Source organism: Protopterus annectens, chromosome 2.part1 (assembly GCF_019279795.1).
Source record: "Protopterus annectens isolate FY-2018-M chromosome 2.part1, PAN1.0, whole genome shotgun sequence".
NCBI lineage: Eukaryota > Metazoa > Chordata > Ceratodontiformes > Protopteridae > Protopterus > Protopterus annectens.
Genome location: NC_056729.1, coordinates 1,093,818,822 through 1,093,840,212, shown reverse-complemented (window position 1 = coordinate 1,093,840,212; position 21,391 = coordinate 1,093,818,822). Strand labels below are relative to the sequence as shown.

General features: G+C 39.0%; 1 protein-coding gene across 3 annotated transcripts in view; it reads right to left on the bottom strand.

The window, feature by feature from the left end:
- LOC122794334 (24-hydroxycholesterol 7-alpha-hydroxylase) overlaps positions 1-21,391 on the bottom strand; it is an 800,221-nt gene that overhangs the window by 586,741 nt on the left and 192,089 nt on the right. The window lies entirely within an intron of this gene.

Here is a 21,391-nt window from a genome sequence, read left to right as displayed (position 1 = left end):
TGGTCAAAGAAATACTGCTAGTGAGCTGTACCCTATTGGTGAAGTGTGCCAGATAATTCAAAGACCTAACTGCAAAGGTTGATGATGCAAAAACTCGATTCCCTAGCCTCTCCACCACCCAAGACTCCCAGTTTGGGGGGTGAACAGTCTAGCTCTCCATGGCCAGTTCCTTTTGTGTGCCAGCTGCCACCACCATCGCATCTACTGGAAGACCCTTGGACCAGTGAGGGTGCTGCTCAGAGGGCGATACAATTTTTTTCAGCCTTCATGGGATTGGTTCAATAGTGTCAGTACACTTCAAAGCACGTTGCATGATGAGCAAAACCAGCTCATCTGCAGGTCGGGTCACCCAGGAAGTAGAGGGTCGAGCACAAAAGCCTGCAGGAACACAGACTCCTTGGAGGCGGGATTTGTGGGCTTCCAGTCACCCCTCTGCTTTAGTATTTCTAGGATGTCTCCAAACAAGACATCATCAGGGAGCAACCGTGGGGACCCCTCCCGTTCATCATAGTCCGTGTCCTCGGTGACAGACTCCTCTGGTGAGTCCACGTGCTTCCTCCTGCACATCCTCTTGCATGGTACCTATTCAGTGGGGATTTCTGAAGAGGACTCCAAAGAAGGGGCACCCTGCAGTAGGGTATCATGAGGCTCTTGTGCTCTAAGTCCCAAAGCAGTGGTTTGTGTCAGCTGCAGCTCAGAGGAAGGACATATCTGGCATTCCGATGCTGACAACTTGCCTACAGAGGCAAGGGCCCTCTCCATTGCTTGGAAAGCTGGCCCACCCGAAGAGGGATGGGAGCCAGGAACTGAGAAGGGCAACCTCAAAACAGGGGTCACACCCTGCTCTGACGAGCCCGTTCCCAAGGACAGAGCCTCAAGGGGACTCAGTACCGACAGTACTCCTAGAACCATGGTCGACGGCACCGTAGAAAAACCCAGAGCCATACCAGGTGCTGAGGAGCTCGCAGTCCAGTCCTGAACCTGAGTAAGGCCTGGGTCAGAGTGAGTTGAAGGCCAAAGGGTTGGCTCCAGAGCCGCAGTGAGATCCACTAGTGGCACCGAAGGTGTGGGAACTGATAAGTACTTTGAAGCCTGCAAAGAGGTCAAAGGAGGAGAATAAGCTGGAGTCTGTGGAGACAGATTCCCAAGTTCAAAGGGGAATGGGGTCTTAGAAAGTGTTGCAATTCCTCTGGCCATCAGCAGCTGGTCCACAAGAAGCACCACATCCAATTCTGGGAGGCTCCTGGTGGATCTAGTGGATATCCCCAATGGGGGCTCTGGCCGTTCTAAGAAAGGGCTACATGGCTGCCCAACAAAAGGATCCACTGAAGAGGAGCACCTGGTCTGTGCAGTATGATCTACTGGCACTAGTGTCTCGAGTTTAGAGACGTGTAGGAGGGGTGTCCAAACTTGTAACTGAAATTGTAGGTAAGCTCGGTACCTTGGTTGGTGTGGAAGTCAAAATCTGTAGTTTAGGCAGGGCCGGTGCCATAGATGTTGTTGGTGCCGACGGAATAGATGCCAACGATAAAATGATTATTGACGGTACCGAAGATGGTGCTGTAGAAGCTGGTTTCGACACTGGAGCCGAAAGAGTAATTTTTGGCATTTTTGGTCTTGGTTCCTCCTTCTTATCACTGGAGGGAGAAGAAGGAACTGAATGCGGTCTTTTTTTATGTTCTTCGTGCTGAGAGACAAACAGGCTATGCCTCGTTCCTAGGAGCAAATAAATCCAGAAATACTCGCCACAGTAAAGAAAATGTTGTTTAACAGGACAAAACAATCCACCAACGTCGCACACAACAGATAGCAGGTTACCTGTTTCATTTATCAATGTAAACTTCATCAGATAGGTTTAATACTAACTGGAATGGAGTCTAAGAATGAATGCTGAATGCTGGCCGTGGTTAAATACATTTGTTAGTATAAAACCTGTTCTTAAAAAAAAACAAATAATGTTGGAGGGCAATTGAGTGTATAATATTAAACATATAAATGTTTTTGCTATTGTTTACTTCTTGTTTGTTCTCCAAGGACAGTTTACCTCAATGCTGGTCTTAGGTGGTTGTAAACTCATACCAGGGATAGTGTGCACAAGCCTCCTGGACATAGGCAGTCACTAAATGCAGTCTTGGGTATTACATTGGGATGAAACGACTTAAAATGACCTCTGGGTCGATAGCTTAGTCATTTCCTATAATCCTATGAATTCCTGCAAAACATTTATGTAAAGTTGGCATGTTTGCTAGACACTGAGCAAGTTTGCTGTAGTAATTTAATGATTACTTATTAATAACTAATTAATTGTTTTGTCTTTCAGTTTATCACAAGAACTAAGGGCATCATAGATAAGCTATCCAGCTTAAATATAAACCCCTATGTCACAAGATGGGTCGCAAACTGGCTCAAAGACAGAACCCACAGAGTGAGAGTTGCTGGAGCCATGTCAGACTTGAAACCGGTCACAAGTGGCATCCCACAGGGTTCTGTCCTGGGAACACTCTTGTTCGGTATATACTTTTCCGAGGTACAGGAAAACGTGGGAGGACTATGGCTCACCAAGTTCGCAGACGACTGCAAACTGGGTGCCATAATCAACTCTCCAGCTGACACAAACATCCTTCAAAAAGGTCTCACAGAGACAGATAACTGGTGCCAGCACCATGGTTTAAAGCTAAATGCCAAAAAATATATAGTCATACCCTTTGGCAAAAACAATGTGCCCACAAATTACCACATAGGCGGTAACCCATTAAGTACAGAGAAAGTTATTAGGGACCTGGGGACCCAAGTTGATAGCAATCTCTCCTTTGAAAACCACATTGCCAAAGTGGTTAGAAAGACCTTCTACATAACCCACCTCATCACGAAGGGTTTCACATCTAGATCAAGAGAGGTAATCATGCCCATTTATTCATCTCTCATCAGGCCCATCATAGAATACAATGCCCCTTTTGGGATGTACCTTACCCGACACCTGCAGCAATTAGAAAGACCCCAAAGGTATCTCACCAAGAGGATCAAGGGTCTCAAACAGATGCCATATGCTGCTCGGTTAAAAAAACTCCAGCTCTACTCAGTTGCATACCGCCTACTTCGAAGCGATCTATGCCTGACATACAAAGCTATGTCAAATCCAGAATTAATGGACATGCTCCACCTCAGTAAATCTAAATCCCTTAGAGCCACATGCTCGAGGGACTTGAACCTCAGCACAGAAATAAATAGAACTTGCTGGAGGGACAGGTTCATAACCCAGAGGCTCCCTTCGCTCTGGAATAGAATTCCAGTTCATGTGAGGCAGAGCACCTCACTGAATCTCTTCAAGAAGAATCTTGATAGGTGGATGGGGGATCGTATGTTTGTCCCAGGGATTACTCCCGTGTCACTATTAGACAGAGGCACAGTAAACTAAACCTTAAAAACAGCACAGTATACTCAAATCAAGGGGCGGCATAAGCCATACAGAATCGGGCTAGGCTTATAATTGCCCCAGGGCAGATAGCCTAGTATGAACCTATGAACCTATGAACCTAAGGCTATAAGCTGCTAACAAGGGAGCCCGCAGGATGTTTTGCAGGGGGATGCAAATCCAGAACCACGCCCACGCAGCCCCACCGCCTCCACCCATGCAGCCCACCCCACCCATGCAGCCATTCCAGTGTCCCATTACTTGGTTATTTCTCCCCATTTGTCATAGACACTGTTCAAATCTCTGTGTGCATAATGTTTTATGCTTTACTTCTACAATGCTTCCAGATATCTGGATTTCATTTACAACTTTTATTTCACATTTTATAACACAAACACTGATAGACATTTACTAAACCTAAACAAAGCAACAGTCTTACAATGAAAACAAACAGCATTAAAGCTTCTCTACCTTTGAAACCCACATTCACTGAAACAGCATTGAAACCCACATTCAAAGAAAATGCATCTGGCCAGTGGCAGGGCAAGTTTACCTTTACACACATTTTTAGAACCATGCAAAAGTTCTTTGAGTCACCTTCCCGACTGTTTTAATTATACTATACGATAATTGAATTATATCCCTTGTATAATACAGCACCACTTGTTAGAGTGTGTTTTAAACTTATAGTTCTGAACATTTTTTCTTTAAGCAATGAAACAAATCATATGAACCAGTAAAGACAACCTGCCCAATTCAGAACATTTCACCCATAAAGGCCACTCAAACTTCTGTCATACAATCCACCAATATCAATCAATATGCAGAATCTCTGCAGAAGTAAAAGTCATCTGAATAATTCCACATTAAAGAGATCTGAAACCAATGAAGAGGTTGTTGCTAGAAAACAACTTTATATTTCAGTGTTTCATTTACAAATTCAGTGCCTGTTGCCTTTGAAGATTAAATTGACTATGTTACATTAAAAGAAATGGTAAGTTGGTATATTGCAATAGGGAATGGGTGGCAAGCTGAAAAACAGGTTCATAGTTATTAGGTGTCTCATCCAAAGGAGGACATACTAAGGACTGCAGTACCATACCCCCTTAAAATACAAATGTACATGGCGTAGGAATAGACCCTACAGCCCTTTGTAGCAAGATGCAAGTATGCTACCTGCTGTGCTAACACTGCTTTAAAATTATATACTACAATAATGATACCATTTGCTAAACAAAACAGTTGCACATTTTAAGCAGACTTAGCATGAGCAGCAGTAACCTTTGCTTCCCTTGAAGCTCACAATTCCTTGAAAATGCACTTGAAAATAAATTCCACCTGCTAGATGTAACTAGGGCATCTCTCTCTCTCTCTCTCTCTCACACACACACACACGCAAACATGGACACACGCACACACACACACACACACACACACGCACGCACGCACACGCACACACACACACACACACACACACACACACACACACACACACACACACACACACACACACACACACACACACACACACCTCAACTTCTTAGTGCAAGAAATCTGGACAAAGCCTAAAATAAACAGGGACAGATTATAAATATTGCTTTCATGAACTTATAATAAAATTGCTAGAATAACAGGATTTGTGTTGGTATGCATTTTTCTAAAGGATATGATGTCTAAAACTATTTAGCAACTTCAATCATTTTTAGGAGGAATATTGGTCAAGAATCTGGACATTCTGCAAAAACCTGGACAGCTGAGGGATATGTTACCTCCCTTAGAGACTTTGTCAAACTGTCTTCCTTTCCACATATTTTTACAATGTTTACTCATTCCAGCCTTGACAATGTACATAAATAGATTTTGTCAAAGTTACAACAACTTTAAACTCTGTGTTAACTTGGTGTTTGTTTGTTTTTTTTTGACAGAAAGATATAAAGGAACTCATGGCTATGTATATAGTTGAATCTCTCTGTACTGAAGTACTCCCTACCATGATGCTGCTTTAATAACTAGTGTGTTTGCATTCAGAATCTTTTACAGTTTTTATACTGAATTTTATAGCTACATGAATTAGAAAATAACCAATTTCCTTTTCAGAGCCTAAGCTAAAATGTCCACTCCTTATAAGCACACCTTCCCCTGGAGAACATCTATATATGCATCATCACAGAGACCTAGTTCCAGACCGATGACAGCACTCCTTTAATGCAGAATTTCAATACCTGCCACAAGTTCAGGCCTACCACCTTAAATGAAAGGGTGATGGTGTCTACATATTCTTAAAGAACAATTCATCTCCAGACTTGCTAGGTGAGATAATGATGTGGAACTCCTCTACATCCAACTTGCATTAACAAAACTCCTTACTCTGTCATACCTAACTATATGTCCCCTCTATGTACCCCATCAGTCCATATGGTGGATGAACCTATGAACCTATGAACCTATATCTCCTACCTAACTAATATGGTGTCCCTATGCATTAAGCCAACATCATTATTCTAGGAGACTTCAATCAACTACTCCTCCATTAACTGGGAAACTTGTATATCCTTGAGTATGTATTCCCAGACAGTTCTGGATTTCATCCATACAGCATATCTGGATCAGTTAGTCTCTACCCAAACAGGTGTGATAAAATCCTGGACTTGGTCCTTAACAATATGGGACAACTTTGGTGTCCACCAACTGCCACTTCCTCCCTAGATAAACTGGACCACAAATCAGTCACATTCATTAGAAGACTGAAGCCAAAAGTATCTTCCAATACCTCTGTTTTCAGAGATTATGCTAAGGTTAATCTACTAAAACTAAGTGATGGCCTGAATTATGTGGAATCCTTTACTGTCAAATAGTATGCACGTGTAAATAGGTGCATAGATACATCTATCCCCCTCTGAAGTAAATAGAAAGTCAAATTTAAGAATAATTCCATTTAGTCGAACCCAAATATAAACAGGCTCTGTAATAAAAGAAAACATATTGCCTGCAAAAATAAATGTAACTCTCAAGATGCTAAGGACACTCTTGCAAAACTTAATAGGGAGCTCGTTACCCTGATCAAATAAATCAAAGCCAGATATGAGGTAACAAATAACCAACTATTTATTTATTTTTTTTATTTTATTTTACATTTGTTGACTGGGCTAGTCTAACTGGATACATGTCCATTTTCAGTAGAGGCCTGGGGAGATAAGCTCCGTTCAAAAAATAGCAAAAAAACAGCAAAAAACATTTTTTACATACAATGTTGTTACAGGTTAATACAGAAATTATCATAGAGGTCTAAGTACCTCCCATTTTAAAACTAGGGTACAATACTAAAATAGGTCTAATAATATACTATAGTCTGGGAGAAATAGGTCTGGGATAAGAGGAAATAAAACCTTTATATTTACAAAGAACATTAGAAGTTAGGCTGGAAAAAATCAAGGAGGACAGAAATACTTCACAGTGCCAAAGGTAGGTACAGTGGAAAAATTACAGAGAGGGCAGAAATACTTTGCAGTGCAGTAGGCAGGTACAGTTCAGATTACAGGTAGAATACAGAAAGTCAAAATAAAAGAGGCATAAGTGTGTCTTTTATATAAATAAAAGAGTTTTCACACTATGAGTAAGCTTAGGGGATGAAAAGAAGCGTAAGAAATAGGAAAAGGTAAAGTGGCAAGAAGGAAGGTAGAGCTAGTTATAGGGAAGTAGTGGGTAGGCAGTACCTGTTATGAGTAGAAAAAGTAGAAAAATGATCAGTCAGGTTTAGTACAGGGGCATAGCCAGTGTGTTCTTAGGAAAAGTTTCAGTCTGTTTTTGAAAAGAGACGTGGAGGAAACTGAGGAAAGTTCACTGGGGAGAAGGTTCCAGGATTTTCCAACAGTGTTGCTGAAAAGAGAGTCCCCAGCCTTGTTATTAGATTTAGAGATGTTTACAAGAAGTTTGTGTGATGAGCGCAAGGATTTCAGATTCTTATAGGGATAGATGAGGTTAGTTAATATAGGAGTACTGGAAGGTTGCTAAAGAGTCTTACGGGCAATGGTTAGTTGGTGGAATTTAAGCAGATTCTGAATTTCTAGCCATCCAAGCTGCTTAAGATTATAGCAGTGGTGGGTTCTGAATGGGTTGCCAGTAGCAAACCTGGCAATGTTATTGTAGGAGATTTCCAGTTTTGCGAGGTTATTTTTAGATAAATTAGTAAATATGGGTGAGGCATAGAGGAGTGTAGAGATTAGATGGGTATAAGCAATAGTTTTTCTGACTGTTGGGGAAAGGAACGGTTTGATTCTGTAGGGAGAGCCTAGCTTTTTATTAACGGTTTTTATAGTATTGTTGATATGGGTGTCAAAGTTAAGATGGTTGTCTATGGTAATACCAAGTAGTTTAGTAGTTGGGTCAGGTGATATGGGAGTACCATTTGTGGATATAACTGAGAAATCTATTGGGACGGTCTTATGAGTAGGACTGAAAAGGAGGAGTTTCGGTTTTTTTGGGTTCAACAGAAGGCAATGTTGTGTAAACCATTGTTCTACTGTATTAAATACTTTTTGGGTAAGGGAGTGAAGTTTAGAAGTGGATGTGGCTGTACATATAAGTGTAGAATCATCGGTGTACTGAACACATGTAGCTTGGGGGATTGCTAGATGAAGGTCATTGATAAATATGGAGAAAAGAAGAGGACCTAATATGGACACTTGAGGGATGCCAATGTTAATGGGCAGGTGGGTAGATAGAGTGCTGTGCCAAAGTACCGACTGTTGTCTGTTATCTAAATAGAATTGGAACCATTTAATAGTGAGTGTATCTAGTGAGAGGGATTTGAGGATATTTATAAGTATTTGGTGATTAACCATATCAAATGCCTTGGACAGATCGATAAATAGTGCTGAGGAAAGCATATTGGCATTTTGGTTTTTGTTAATACAGTCAGTAAAGGAAAGGAGGGCAATAGTAGTGCTGTGGGATGGTCTGAAACCATGTTGACAGCTGGAAAGTAAGTTATTTTGGATTAGGTGGTCTAGCAGTTGCTTATGGATGCATTTTTCCATTAGTTTTGCCAAAGGTGAAAGTAGGGCTATGGGACGGTAGTTGCAGAATTCAGTAGTTTCCACCTTTATGAAGGGGGATAATATGGGAGACTTTCCAGATGCTTGGGATGTGTCCTTCACTAATGGTTCTGTTAATCAGAATGGAAATGGGATAGGCAATGTTTTTGGCTGATTTCTGTAGATATTCAGCTGGTAATTGATCTGCTGAAGGAGAGCAAGGTTTAAGTTTTTGGATAAGGGAAAGAATATATGTTGTAGGGACAGGTTGGAAGAGAAATGGAGGGGGTGGAGTTGTGTTAGAGGTAGGTAAAGTGAAATTATTAGGTGACAGGTGACTGGCAAGTGTTTGAATGGCCTCAGAGAAAAAGGTATTAAAGGCATTGGCAGTGTGCTTTGGGTTCTCCTGGTCTGCGCCTTGTGGGTTAGGTGTAATGGATTGACCTGGGTATAGTAGTTGGTTAATACTTGCCCAGAATTTTTGTGGGTTATTATGTTTAGTTTGCTGGAACTGTAAGTAGTAGTTTCTTTTATCAGACAGTATAGCTTTCTTAGTTTCATTTCTCAGTTGTCTAAAGTTTTGATGGTCAGCAGAGTTTTTAGTCATACGCCATTTGGCCCAGTATTTATTTCTGAGGTGGATTTTTTGTTTGGTTTCTTTTGACAGCCATGGGGCAGATTTAGTTTTGATTCTAATACAGCGGTTTGGTGCATGGTTATCTAAAATGGTGAGGAATTTGGAATTAAAGTATTTAACAGCTTCCTCCAATGGGAGGTGTCTTAAGGGAGACCAATTTCATGCTCTTAATTCACTTTGGAAGAGATCAGGGTTAAAGTTTTTCTTGGATCTAATAGATTTGACAGTGGCTGGAATGGAGGCATTGGTTTTATGCCTGATAATGTAGGTAAGTGAGTGGTCATTAATATCATCAGGGAGGGTTCCAGATTCATATGTGTGGGGATGGTTATTTATGAGAATCCAATCCAAGGTACTTTCTTTCTTATTGGGCTTGTTTATCCTGGTAGGGGAGGTAATGATTTGAGAGAAACCAAATAGGGTTAATGAGGGTGGTAGGGTGTCTGCTGCAACAGCAGTTCCAATCTGTGTTAAAATCACCTAGGATAATGGTTTCTTGGGGCAGGTTTAGTGATAGCCAGCAGAGGATATCTTCTATGGTGGCATTGTTATTGCCAGGAGGTAGATAGATACAGATAATATAGATGAATTTGAAAATGATGAGTTGAAGTTTGGAAATAAGAATTTCAGCAGTAGAATCTACAGGTGGTTTAAGATCATATGTGGTGATCTGTAGACCTGATTTAAATAGGATAGCAACTAGGTGAAGGGTAACCAGAAAGCCTTCTTTAACTATGTTAGAAATCTCAGAAACAATTTACAGCACTGCACAGAAATAATAGTAAATGATTTTAAATTCCTGGACATAGGCAATTTACAGTACTTTACTACTTAGACAAAGGTAGATGGGTGCCAGAAGTCACAATTTGAAAAATAAATTAGCAAACATTAGTTTAAATCAATTTCTCTGCAGTTTAAACATGACCTAATGAACAGGTTGTTATAGGGAATAAAAGACTGTTTGCCAACACCACATTCAGTTTCTGAAGCAGGTAGGTCAAGGGAACTGTAAAAATGTCATTAGAGCAACTGAGAAGACATACAGGAACACATCTCAGGCTGACCTAGGAACTTAGCAGCAGCATAATGCACACCAATTAAGATACTGAGACTTCTTTTATTAAAATGCTGTCACTAAAGTAAACGAATGAGAGTGCTGCCTGCAGTAAACAGTCAAAGTACACCCAATTAAGATTTGCTCCAGTACTATAGAGTTAGCTATTAGGGCAAATGGCAAAACTGGTCACCTATATTTGCTCAACAATTCCAGATTATCTCAGAATGCTGAAGTATGTGGCAAAAAAGGACTGCATTACATATTGTTTAATGCTGTTCAGAAATAGAGCAGATGAACCCAATTTCTTCTAGTACAGGAAACAAAAAAAAATGGACCACAAATTTTTGAAAAGAAATAAAATGAAGGAACTATGTTATCATTTGTTAAAGTAATAGAGACATAACCATCAAATTAGTGATAAAATTACCTCTATAATGGTTTAATTCTCATCAGTTTATGGCTTATGGTGAATGTCTGAGAACACAGTTAGATTAAATAATACATCTGCAGCAACGGAAAACACAAGTATGAATGCAGAAGGAAAAAGAACAGATAACATATACAAGGATAAAGTATTCAACATAGATACAATACAACTCATTCTAGAGTATCACTTCAAAATAAGGAGGGATGTTCCAACAGTTCCCATTTTAAAGAGTTCCAAATCTTGTTAAAGAGTTGCATATTAGGGTCATCAACCATCTAGTTCAAACCCAGAATTATCTGCAGCACATAATATACAACAATTATATTACATGTGGCTTGTTACCAGATTGATAAAGCATGAGACAGCCCTAATATGATCCTTACAGGGCACTAAAAGGTCCCTATAGTTAATAATTTTAATATTACACATATTTTTGTGTCCACAGAAATAAACCTAACTTACACTCTCCTGGATTCCACATGTTGATTAGTTTCCTTTCAACATCCCTTTTTCACTCCCAAATGGCCCACTGTCTGTCCACTATCTATTGTTCTATCAGGTAGTGGTAAATACTGCCTGCACCTTCTCTAATGGTGTAGACAGCTGTGAAGCACAAATTGCGAGCACTGGCTCTGACAGAGACTTCCAGCACATGCTGTTGCCATTCCTAACATATATTCTGTTACATAAAGCACAAATCTTGGCATTAAAAATGGGCAAGCATAACAGCATACTGCCACGTTTTTATAATTTTCGGTATACATACACAAATACATAGACTATAGTGAGTGCATAGACACACAAATACATAGACTATAGTGAGTGCATAGGCACACAAATGTGTGTCTGTATGTGCGTGTGTCATACTGTGGCCCCTAGTGACCGGTATGGGGTGGTGTGGATGAGGAAGAACCCATGCATTTATCCCGAATAAGACCACCACACACACTATTCCTATAAAAAGGAAGGGCTATGTAGAAAAAAGTTACTGTAGGGAGGTCTACTGAAGAGACAGTAGCTAATGTAAAAGATAAAAAGACTCATTGTGAGAGATGACAGCCACAGAGCTTCCTTCCATTGTCATGCAAAAATCAGGAACTATTGGAGGATATCAGACAGAAATTTATTGGAAACAATCTGATAGGGAAATATCTGTAGATATACTTGGGGAATTAGCAAAACTGCATTTATGGCACTTACGAGGATGTATCTATGTTTGGAGAAGAACTAGAAAACTCATCTTGGTTCAAGTTGGGGAGAGGGAACAAGAACTTTAAAACATTTTTGAATGACTATGAAGTAGAGCCATGTTACTTTTCATAAGGTGTTAACTCTGCAAATAAACTACACAAAAACTAAATATTTTCCAGTGCGCCTTAAATAATACCCTTTAGCAGGCAAAGATTGGTCTAAAATATACCAAACTAAAATCTTTTGAGCTCCTGCATTTCTGCTTGTAGTGTTAATTTTAAGTGAATTGGTTCCTTATTGTAAAACTGCTGCTGTGTATTACCATATCCACCTGCAAAGACAAAGAAATTAGTTTGTCCTGCTACCTTTTACAGAAAATACGATTTCTGCCATCAATAACAATTTAATAGTATATTCCCAAGTTACTGTGCCAACAAAATGACACGTGGGTCTGCTTCCGCATACTACCCGGCTGGCATACTGTAAGTAAAGCAACTAAAAAACATCTAAGTTGCATGTTGAGCAAAGACTCTCTGTAAACATACAGTATACTACTGAAAAATACATATTATGTTGCCACACATCTACCTATCATTTGTACATTCGTCCGTGAAATCCAGTCCAAACGTCTTCTTCTGTAATTCAAATTTCACGTGAGCGCAAAAGATGAAGACGTAAAACATCAGTCACACAGACACAAAAGCATCTGTGTGACTAAGGGCATTCTCAAAGAAACACCATTAAAAAAATTTTTTTTTTTTTAAATTAAAAGAAGATTAATCTACCACTACCAGCCAGCCAAGCCTGCGGGCACTCTTGGCTGATAATGAACATTGTTTTGTAGTCATGGGTTTCAGTCCCTCAGTCTCCATTTGAATACAGTATAATTCTAAGCAAGTCACTTAACTGGGTTGATAGCTTAGTCCTCTCATATGATCCTATGAAATCCTAAAACAATGAGTAAAAAAGTCACACAGGAAAAGCAATTGGTTAAAAAACACAAAAAGAAAAATCTAGCAAAGCTAGACTTTCAACTATGTGATACCTTAAACCTCTTGTATCAGAGGCAACATGGGATATATGCAAATTACCCTTTAAGGATATCAGGTGTTTCAGCTAAATGGCAATTCTGAATGTTCATGACTTTTTCTTTTACTTTTACTTTTAAGTCTATTTATGGACAATTTCAGGCATATATCGCATGTTGCCTCTGATACATGAGATTTAAGGTGTCACACAGTTGAAAGTCTAGCTTTGCTAGATTTTTCTTTTTGGATCCTATGAAATTCTGCAAAACATTTATGTAAAGGTGGGTGTTTGCCAGATATTGAGCAAGTTTGCTTTAGTAATTTAATGACTACTCATTAACAACTAATTAATTGTTTTGCCTTTCAGTTTATCACAAGGACTAATGCCTTAAGTTGCTAATGAACATTTTTTTTGTAGTCCTGGGTTTGAGCCCCTCAGTCTCCATTTGAATACAGTATAATTCTATGCAAATCAGTTAAACAGACAGAACTCCTGGGCTCCACGGAAACTGGCTTCAATTAAGCTAGGCAATCTGGCTACACACACACACACACACACACACACACACACACACACACACACACACACACACTAACAGTACAGTTAAAACAGTTGATTCCCATGAACTCTTCCCATCTAAGACCCACACCACAACAGCAGCATTAGGTTTAAGGTGAATCAGCAAGTTAAACAAGATGTAAACAGCAAATAAGTGGCACAAATGAAAAAAGTAACAACTACATCACATAACAAGTAGTAAAAACATTATGATGTCATTTTTGTCATGATTTTTAGACTTGTACCCTCCCATCAAAGATATAGCCCCACCCGACCCAAGAAAGAGCATGCTTAAACAAAATTAAAAAAAAAAAAACAGTTGGGCATTCTGAAAACAGAACTATTTAAAAAAAAACATGTAGCTGTGAAACATGGTAAATCCGACACGTAAAACAATATACATTCTAGCACATCTCATTGCATAAAATAAATTATTTGTAAGGTGTGTATGCTGTTGTGTACATGTTACCTGCCTGGCAACAGCACTAACTATAACTATACAAAATATAAGTTAAGTTTTCATTGGATACCACTGGAGAAAAAAAGAACAATAACTGTAAATGGTTACAGCAAGCTAGCAAGACAGATGTTGTAGATCAGATATTTAACATTCATTAAACCTGCTGGACAAACATGCACCTTCAAGACAAATCAAAATAAAATGCAGTATATATGGCTATGGATATACTCAAGTATTACTGATTTCATGGCAAACAGAGGCAAAGCCTGAAAAACATTTAAAACATTTGGTAATACTATTTTACTTAATTATGGAAGATAAATAAAACAAAAATGCGAAAACTGTATTAGACAGGCTAAATGTAATTATTTTGCTAATCAGCCAAGAAAAGAACCTTAATCGACCAGCAGCTTTCTGGAAAATATGAACACTTTGATAGGAAAAATAATATCACTAATGACAAGCCACTTAGCCTACCATCACCTGAAGATACAGCCAACATGTTTGGAAATTACTTTCATTTCATCATTAATATCACAGCTACCACACCACCTAACTTTAACTGGAATACTGTCTAACTTCAACTGAAGTTCCAGCTGCCCATTAAAATCACAACTGTTAAAAAAATCAACTTCTCTCAAAATTCAAGGAGTACAGATAAAACAAAAAGTGACAACCATCTACCAGGACTTTAAAATATTATTACTTTTACTCAAAAGCATTAATTGTGACTGCTGACCCACTTTATGAAACTAGATAAAATATTCCTATATTAAAAGCTGTAGAACACCACATGTAGAAAGCTCAAGCTAAGCCTGTTATTGATGATACTTTAGGATATAACCCACATGCAGTTAACAGGAAAGTGCTCCCGGCTCACTCATGGAAAGGGCCACTTGTATCCAGTGGACTTACCCAGTTAATAAATGGTAAAAACACAGTAATTTAGCCCAGCACAGCCTATTCTTATCGACATAGTTTTAGGCCTGGTCAAAGTACAAAGACAGCTCTCTGGAAGGTTGTGGATGTGTTTGGCTAGGCTACACTCTGATGTGCTTCCTTGTTATTCACTGATATGAGACTGGCACAAATTTGATCCTGGTATCAGTCCTAAATGTATCAGAGAAAAGTTTTTTATTTAATCCAGTGCCATCAGTGTGTATTAAAAGTGCATTTATCACTAATCTGTTGAAACCGTTTACTATGTCAAACGTTTGTTTGCTTAGGGCACTTCTTGCCATTTTTTTTCTAGTGGGAGTAGGAAGCTGCTGACATTTTCAACTTTCTGCTTGGTCCTGGCTTGATTTATTTCTGTTTTTCTGACTTGCTGTGACTTTTAAGTTTAGCTTTCTGCTTGGTCCTGGCTTGATTTATTTCTGTTTTTCTGACTTGCTGTGACTTTTAAGTTTAGCTTTCTGCTTGGTCCTGGCTTGATTTATTTCTGTTTTTCTGACTTGCTGTGACTTTTAAGTTTAGCTTTCTGCTTGGTCCTGGCTTGATTTATTTCAGTTTTTCTGACTTGCTGTGACTTTTAAGTTTAGCTTTCTGCTTGGTCCTGGCTTGATTTATTTCTATTTTTCTGACTTGCTGTGACTTTTAAGTTTAGCTTTCTGCTTGGTCCTGGCTTGATTTATTTCTGTTTTTCTGACTTGCTGTGACTTTTAAGTTTAGCTTTCTGCTTGGTCCTAGCTTGATTTATTTCTGTTTTTCTGACTTGCTGTGACTTTTAAGTTTAGCTTTCTGCTTGGTCCTGGCTTGATTTATTTCTGTTTTTCTGACTTGCTGTGACTTTTAAGTTTAGCTTTCTGCTTGGTCCTGGCTTGATTTATTTCTGTTTTTCTGACTTGCTGTGACTTTTAAGTTTAGCTTTCTGCTTGGTCCTGGCTTGATTTATTTCTGTTTTTCTGACTTGCTGTGACTTTTAAGTTTAGCTTTCTGCTTGGTCCTGGCTTGATTTATTTCTGTTTTTCTGACTTGCTGTGACTTTTAAGTTTAGCTTTCTGCTTGGTCCTGGCTTGATTTATTTCTGTTTTTCTGACTTGCTGTGACTTTTAAGTTTAGCTTTCTGCTTGGTCCTGGCTTGATTTATTTCTGTTTTTCTGACTTGCTGTGCCTTTTAAGTTTAGCTTTCTGCTTGGTCCTGGCTTGATTTATTTCTGTTTTTCTGACTTGCTGTGACTTTTAAGTTTAGCTTTCTGCTTGGTCCTGGCTTGATTTATTTCTGTTTTTCTGACTTTCTGTGACTTTTAAGTTTAGCTTTCTGCTTGGTCCTGGCTTGATTTATTTCTGTTTTTCTGACTTGCTGTAACTTTTAAGTTTAGCTTTCTGCTTGGTCCTGGTTTGATTTATTTCTGTTTTTCTGACTTGCTGTGACTTTTAAGTTTAGCTTTCTGCTTGGTCCTGGCTTGATTTATTTCTGTTTTTCTGACTTGCTGTGACTTTTAAGTTTAGCTTTCTGCTTGGTCCTGGCTTGATTTATTTCTGTTTTTCTGACTTGCTGTGACTTTTAAGTTTAGCTTTCTGCTTGGTCCTGGCTTGATTTATTTCTGTTTTTCTGACTTGCTGTGACTTTTAAGTTTAGCTTTCTGCTTGGTCCTGGCTTGATTTATTTCTGTTTTTCTGACTTGCTGTGACTTTTAAGTTTAGCTTTCTGCTTGGTCCTGGCTTGATTTATTTCTGTTTTTCTGACTTGCTGTGACTTTTAAGTTTAGCTTTCTGCTTGGTCCTGGCTTGATTTATTTCTGTTTTTCTGACTTGCTGTGACTTTTAAGTTTAGCTTTCTGCTTGGTCCTGGCTTGATTTATTTCTGTTTTTCTGACTTGCTGTGACTTTTAAGTTTAGCTTTCTGCTTGGTCCTGGCTTGATTTATTTCTGTTTTTCTGACTTGCTGTGACTTTTATGTTTAGCTTTCTGCTTGGTCCTGGCTTGATTTATTTCTGTTTTTCTGACTTGCTGTGACTTTTAAGTTTAGCTTTCTGCTTGGTCCTGGCTTGATTTATTTCTGTTTTTCTGACTTGCTGTGACTTTTAAGTTTAGCTTTCTGCTTGGTCCTGGCTTGATTTATTTCTGTTTTTCTGACTTGCTGTGACTTTTAAGTTTAGCTTTCTGCTTGGTCCTGGCTTGATTTATTTCTGTTTTTCTGACTTGCTGTGACTTTTAAGTTTAGCTTTCTGCTTGGTCCTGGCTTGATTTATTTCTGTTTTTCTGACTTGCTGTGACTTTTAAGTTTAGCTTTCTGCTTGGTCCTGGCTTGATTTATTTCTGTTTTTCTGACTTGCTGTGACTTTTAAGTTTAGCTTTCTGCTTGGTCCTGGCTTGATTTATTTCTGTTTTTCTGACTTGCTGTGACTTTTAAGTTTAGCTTTCTGCTTGTTCCTGGCTTGATTTATTTCTGTTTTTCTGACTTGCTGTGACTTTTAAGTTTAGCTTTCTGCTTGGTACTGGCTTGATTTATTTCTGTTTTTCTGACTTGCTGTGACTTTTAAGTTTAGCTTTCTGCTTGGTCCTGGCTTGATTTATTTCTGTTTTTCTGACTTGCTGTGACATTTAAGTCTAGCTTTTAAACTGTGCTGCTCTGACCTGCATTTCCTTGATACACATTCCTACTAAGTCAGAATATTCTAACTGGAGATGACCTTACCACCAGCCCCAAAGACATCACAGATGTATTTTTTAATTAATCCAGTTCCATCTCTTTACTGCTAATCTAGTAAAACTGTTTAATGCGCCAGAGATTTAGTCATTTTTGACATTTTTTTTTGTGATACCAGAAAGGGTTTGGTGTTCTTTGTACTCTGCTTGCTCCGGGCTTAATTTAAAGTCATGTTTTTGGTTGACAGCTTTTAAATTGTACTGTGTAATAACATCTGCTTTTCTGTTTGGCTTTGCCACGCTGTGCTCTGTTTCCTCGTTATACAAAGCTACTGAATTTACCACTTTTTACAAGATCTGACCATGCTACAAGTCACAAAGAAATCAGGAAATGTGTTTTTTATATAATCAAATTCCATCTGTGTAATTTTAAAGTATATTTATTTGTAATATCTTAATACTGTTTGTTGAGTCAGCTACTCGGGGATACATTTTAGTGTTTTTTTTTTTTTAGTACCACTAGGAAACTGATGGTGTTCTGGGCATTCTACTTGCTTTAGGCTTAATTTATGAATGATATTGTGACTGGCTGTGACTTTTAAGTGCAGCTTTTAAACTGTACTGCACAGCAGAACTGCTGCTCTACATGCTAGGGCTTCTTGAACTCCTTTCCTTGTTATGCCCTGCTACAGAATAGACTGCTTTTGACCAGATTTGATCCTTCTGCTAGTTACAAAGACATCTGGAAGTTTTCTTTAATCCAAATCAATCTGTTTGCTTCTTATTTTGCCAGATGTTTGTTGATTTGGAACCCTTTTTAGCTTTTCTTCTTGTGAGAGTAGGAAGCTGACCGTGTCCTCGGCATTCTACGTTTAGTAGGCTAAATATACTGTTTTTTTTTCCTGATTAGAAATTACTTTTAAGTGCAGCTTTTAAATTGTGCTGAATAACAGAACCTGCTGCTGTATTTGACAGGGTTGTTATGTGCTGCACTGCTGTGCTATACACTGCTACTGGACTGATCAGTTCTAACTGGATATGTTACTGCTGCACTATGTGCAGTGGTGGGAACTGATGCACTGCACAGACACAACTGGTTTATTTTAAAGTGCTTACACCTGTTATCTAGGTATAGATACAGTTTCCTTGTTCCATTACCTAGTTTGTACAGTTGTTTACTGTTGCTACTGGTAGCACCACTTGGTTCAAGCTTCACTACGTTGTGTCCTGCTGTTGCTGTTTAATTGATGGGAATTCTTCATTGATCCTAGCTATGCTGCATTGCCTTGTGCACTTCTGACGATCTTTGTTTCTAAACCATTTATGTTGCCTGAAGGACAGTTGTTCAAATTGTCATTGTTATAAGAGCTGCTCCTTGACCAGTTCAAAGCAATCGTCAAGTTATTAAGATCTACATTTCGCCTTTCTCATAGACTAGTTGTTAACAGCAACTATAGCTGCAACATTCAACCATGTGGCAACTAATTCTAATAAATCATAGAAACAATCATTGTTTGGCATCCAAGCCTATTGATTCTTAGAAGTATTTACTCTGCAGCATCTGAGCAAACCTGTCTTTGTTCTGTTGGTGGCAATCCAACATTGAAGAGTGTGGTGTGTAGCATCTGATCTAACCTTCAAATATAATACAAGTGTCATCTAAGTCAGCTATTCCAGACAACACTGTATCTAATTTTTAATACTTGTTATGTCCTCAAAGTATTATTATTACACTGCATTTCTGTGTTGTTCTGTTACTACTTTAAATGTGTATTGTACAAAACTACAGGTGTGTAGGGCTCATGGATCACACAGTGCATAATTTATACTACATCTTCAGCCTTCATACTGTTGCCATTATAATGAATTTGTGATTTGCGCATTTACCTAATCATACATGTGTGCTATTTTCACATTACTCTGGTACTTTCTTCCCTGAAGGTTCAAATAGTTGTTGCATCAGTGTTACCACATCTTTAACTCTCTTAGTACATCTTCTCTACAGTACCATTTACCTACCTAACATATTGACTGCGTTCAATATAATATAATTACCCTCTGCAATTTGCCCTACCTGTCATACATGGAAGCCCAGACTACCATTAGCTCATCTGTTGCCAGCCTCATTGCACATGGTATTCTGAGATAATGAATCATCTGCCTGATGCTCACTAAAAATCATTTACTAGTGGGCCAATATGACATGATTTGCCAGGGTGCAACTATCTATATAACCTGTAGGCTTCTCTCTCATTTCTACAGAAGGTTAGTAAGCAACACAAACTCACCCACATCTCCACAAGATCGTACAAATTCAATACACACTGAAGTTGTAAAAAAAAAAAAACACTCTCCAAACTTGCAAGGGTCAGGACTAAAGAGCCTTAGCAGCAATCCATTAACACATCTCCATCCTATGCACGTAACCCATTGTCACTAGGATGCAGACTGCAAACCTTCCAATGCCACTAAGTCTGGATGTCCAAGTAGAAATGTCCAAGTAATTGTTGGCTCCATTGTCAGCCCTACTGACTCTACACTCACTAGCTTCGGAAAAAAAAGAGTGACAGCTGCCTTTCTGGTGCCAGAATCCATGACATCACAAGGGCCAAACAGTCCTCTCATCCTCTTAGTGCAAGAAATCTGGACCGAGCCTAAAATAAAGGGGGGCAATCCCACAAATATAGGGACAGATTTTATACAGTGATCCTATAAACTTAGGAAGATACTAGAATAACAGGATTTGTGTTAGCATGCATTTCTGAAGGATGAAGTCTGAAACTCAAATGTATGTCATTATTTAGTGACTTCAATCCTCAGTGATTTGCCAGAAAAGCACCAGTTTTATAAGGAATATACCAAAAATATAAGACAAAAATCTGGACAGTCTACGAAAATTTGGATAGTTGAGAGGTAAGGTCTTATACAAGACAAATATGCATGCAACCCAATGGTGGTTCATTTAGTTGAGAATAAAGTGAAGCGCTCATGGAAGAAAAACATGTCAAGATAAATGTTACAGTTTACTATGCCTGTGTCAAACATATGTAAGACTCTAACCCTGAGTGAAATTCTACCCTCACCCAAAATGATGCCCAGATGCAAAGAAAAGTGAACTGGCTTTAATAACTGGATAAATAGTTGGTGTCTTTTGGGGGAGGGATCCAGTATGTGTTAGCTTGGTATGAGATATCAGTAGCCCAATTAGTTTCACCAAGGATAGCCTACACCTTTCATTCCATGACTTCCACATACTGGCCAAAGCACCTGCTCCCCCATAGAGTTTTCTGTAAGTTCCAAGCCATACCATATAAGGATTGCTCTAGATTATTAAGGCCGCTGTAGTAGCATAGACAGACAAAGATCTGACTACATCCCAGTCAACCCAGATTCAATTAGCAGCTACAGAGACTGACAGAATGGCAGGGAGGGATGGGTGTGCCTAACTCCATTTGACAATGATGCTTCCTTAGGGGAGATGTGGACCAAAGGGGGGAGTAGTCTTTGGATGTAACTGATCAGTGTGGGAGCCGAGGAAGGGAGTGGGTAGGGCATAGAAAGAAAAAAATACCCCAGGACAGATACAAAGATGGTCATGTCCTCAAGATGCCCTTAGGATCCACAACTAGCCCAAGCAATACTGGACTAAGTCTGCTGGGTAGGAGATAAGCTGGAAGACATGGTATGGATGTAGGGCACTGGCACCAGGCTGGATAAATGATGCCCCAACGGGGAAATATTAACCAAAAAAAAAACAACAGATCATTGAATCTCAAAGCTCTCCTGCAACTTGAACATATTCATATCTGTGTTCTAACACAGACTTGGTTTCAATATTAAGACAGCATTCATATTTACCAGGTTTCATGTATTCAGACCTGCTGAAAACTGCGAGGGAGGATCGATATTTGTCACTAGCCCAGCTTTCCCAGGAAGGATTCCCTTTGACCCAAAAAAACGAACTTACTAAACTTCAATTTACCTTACACAACACAA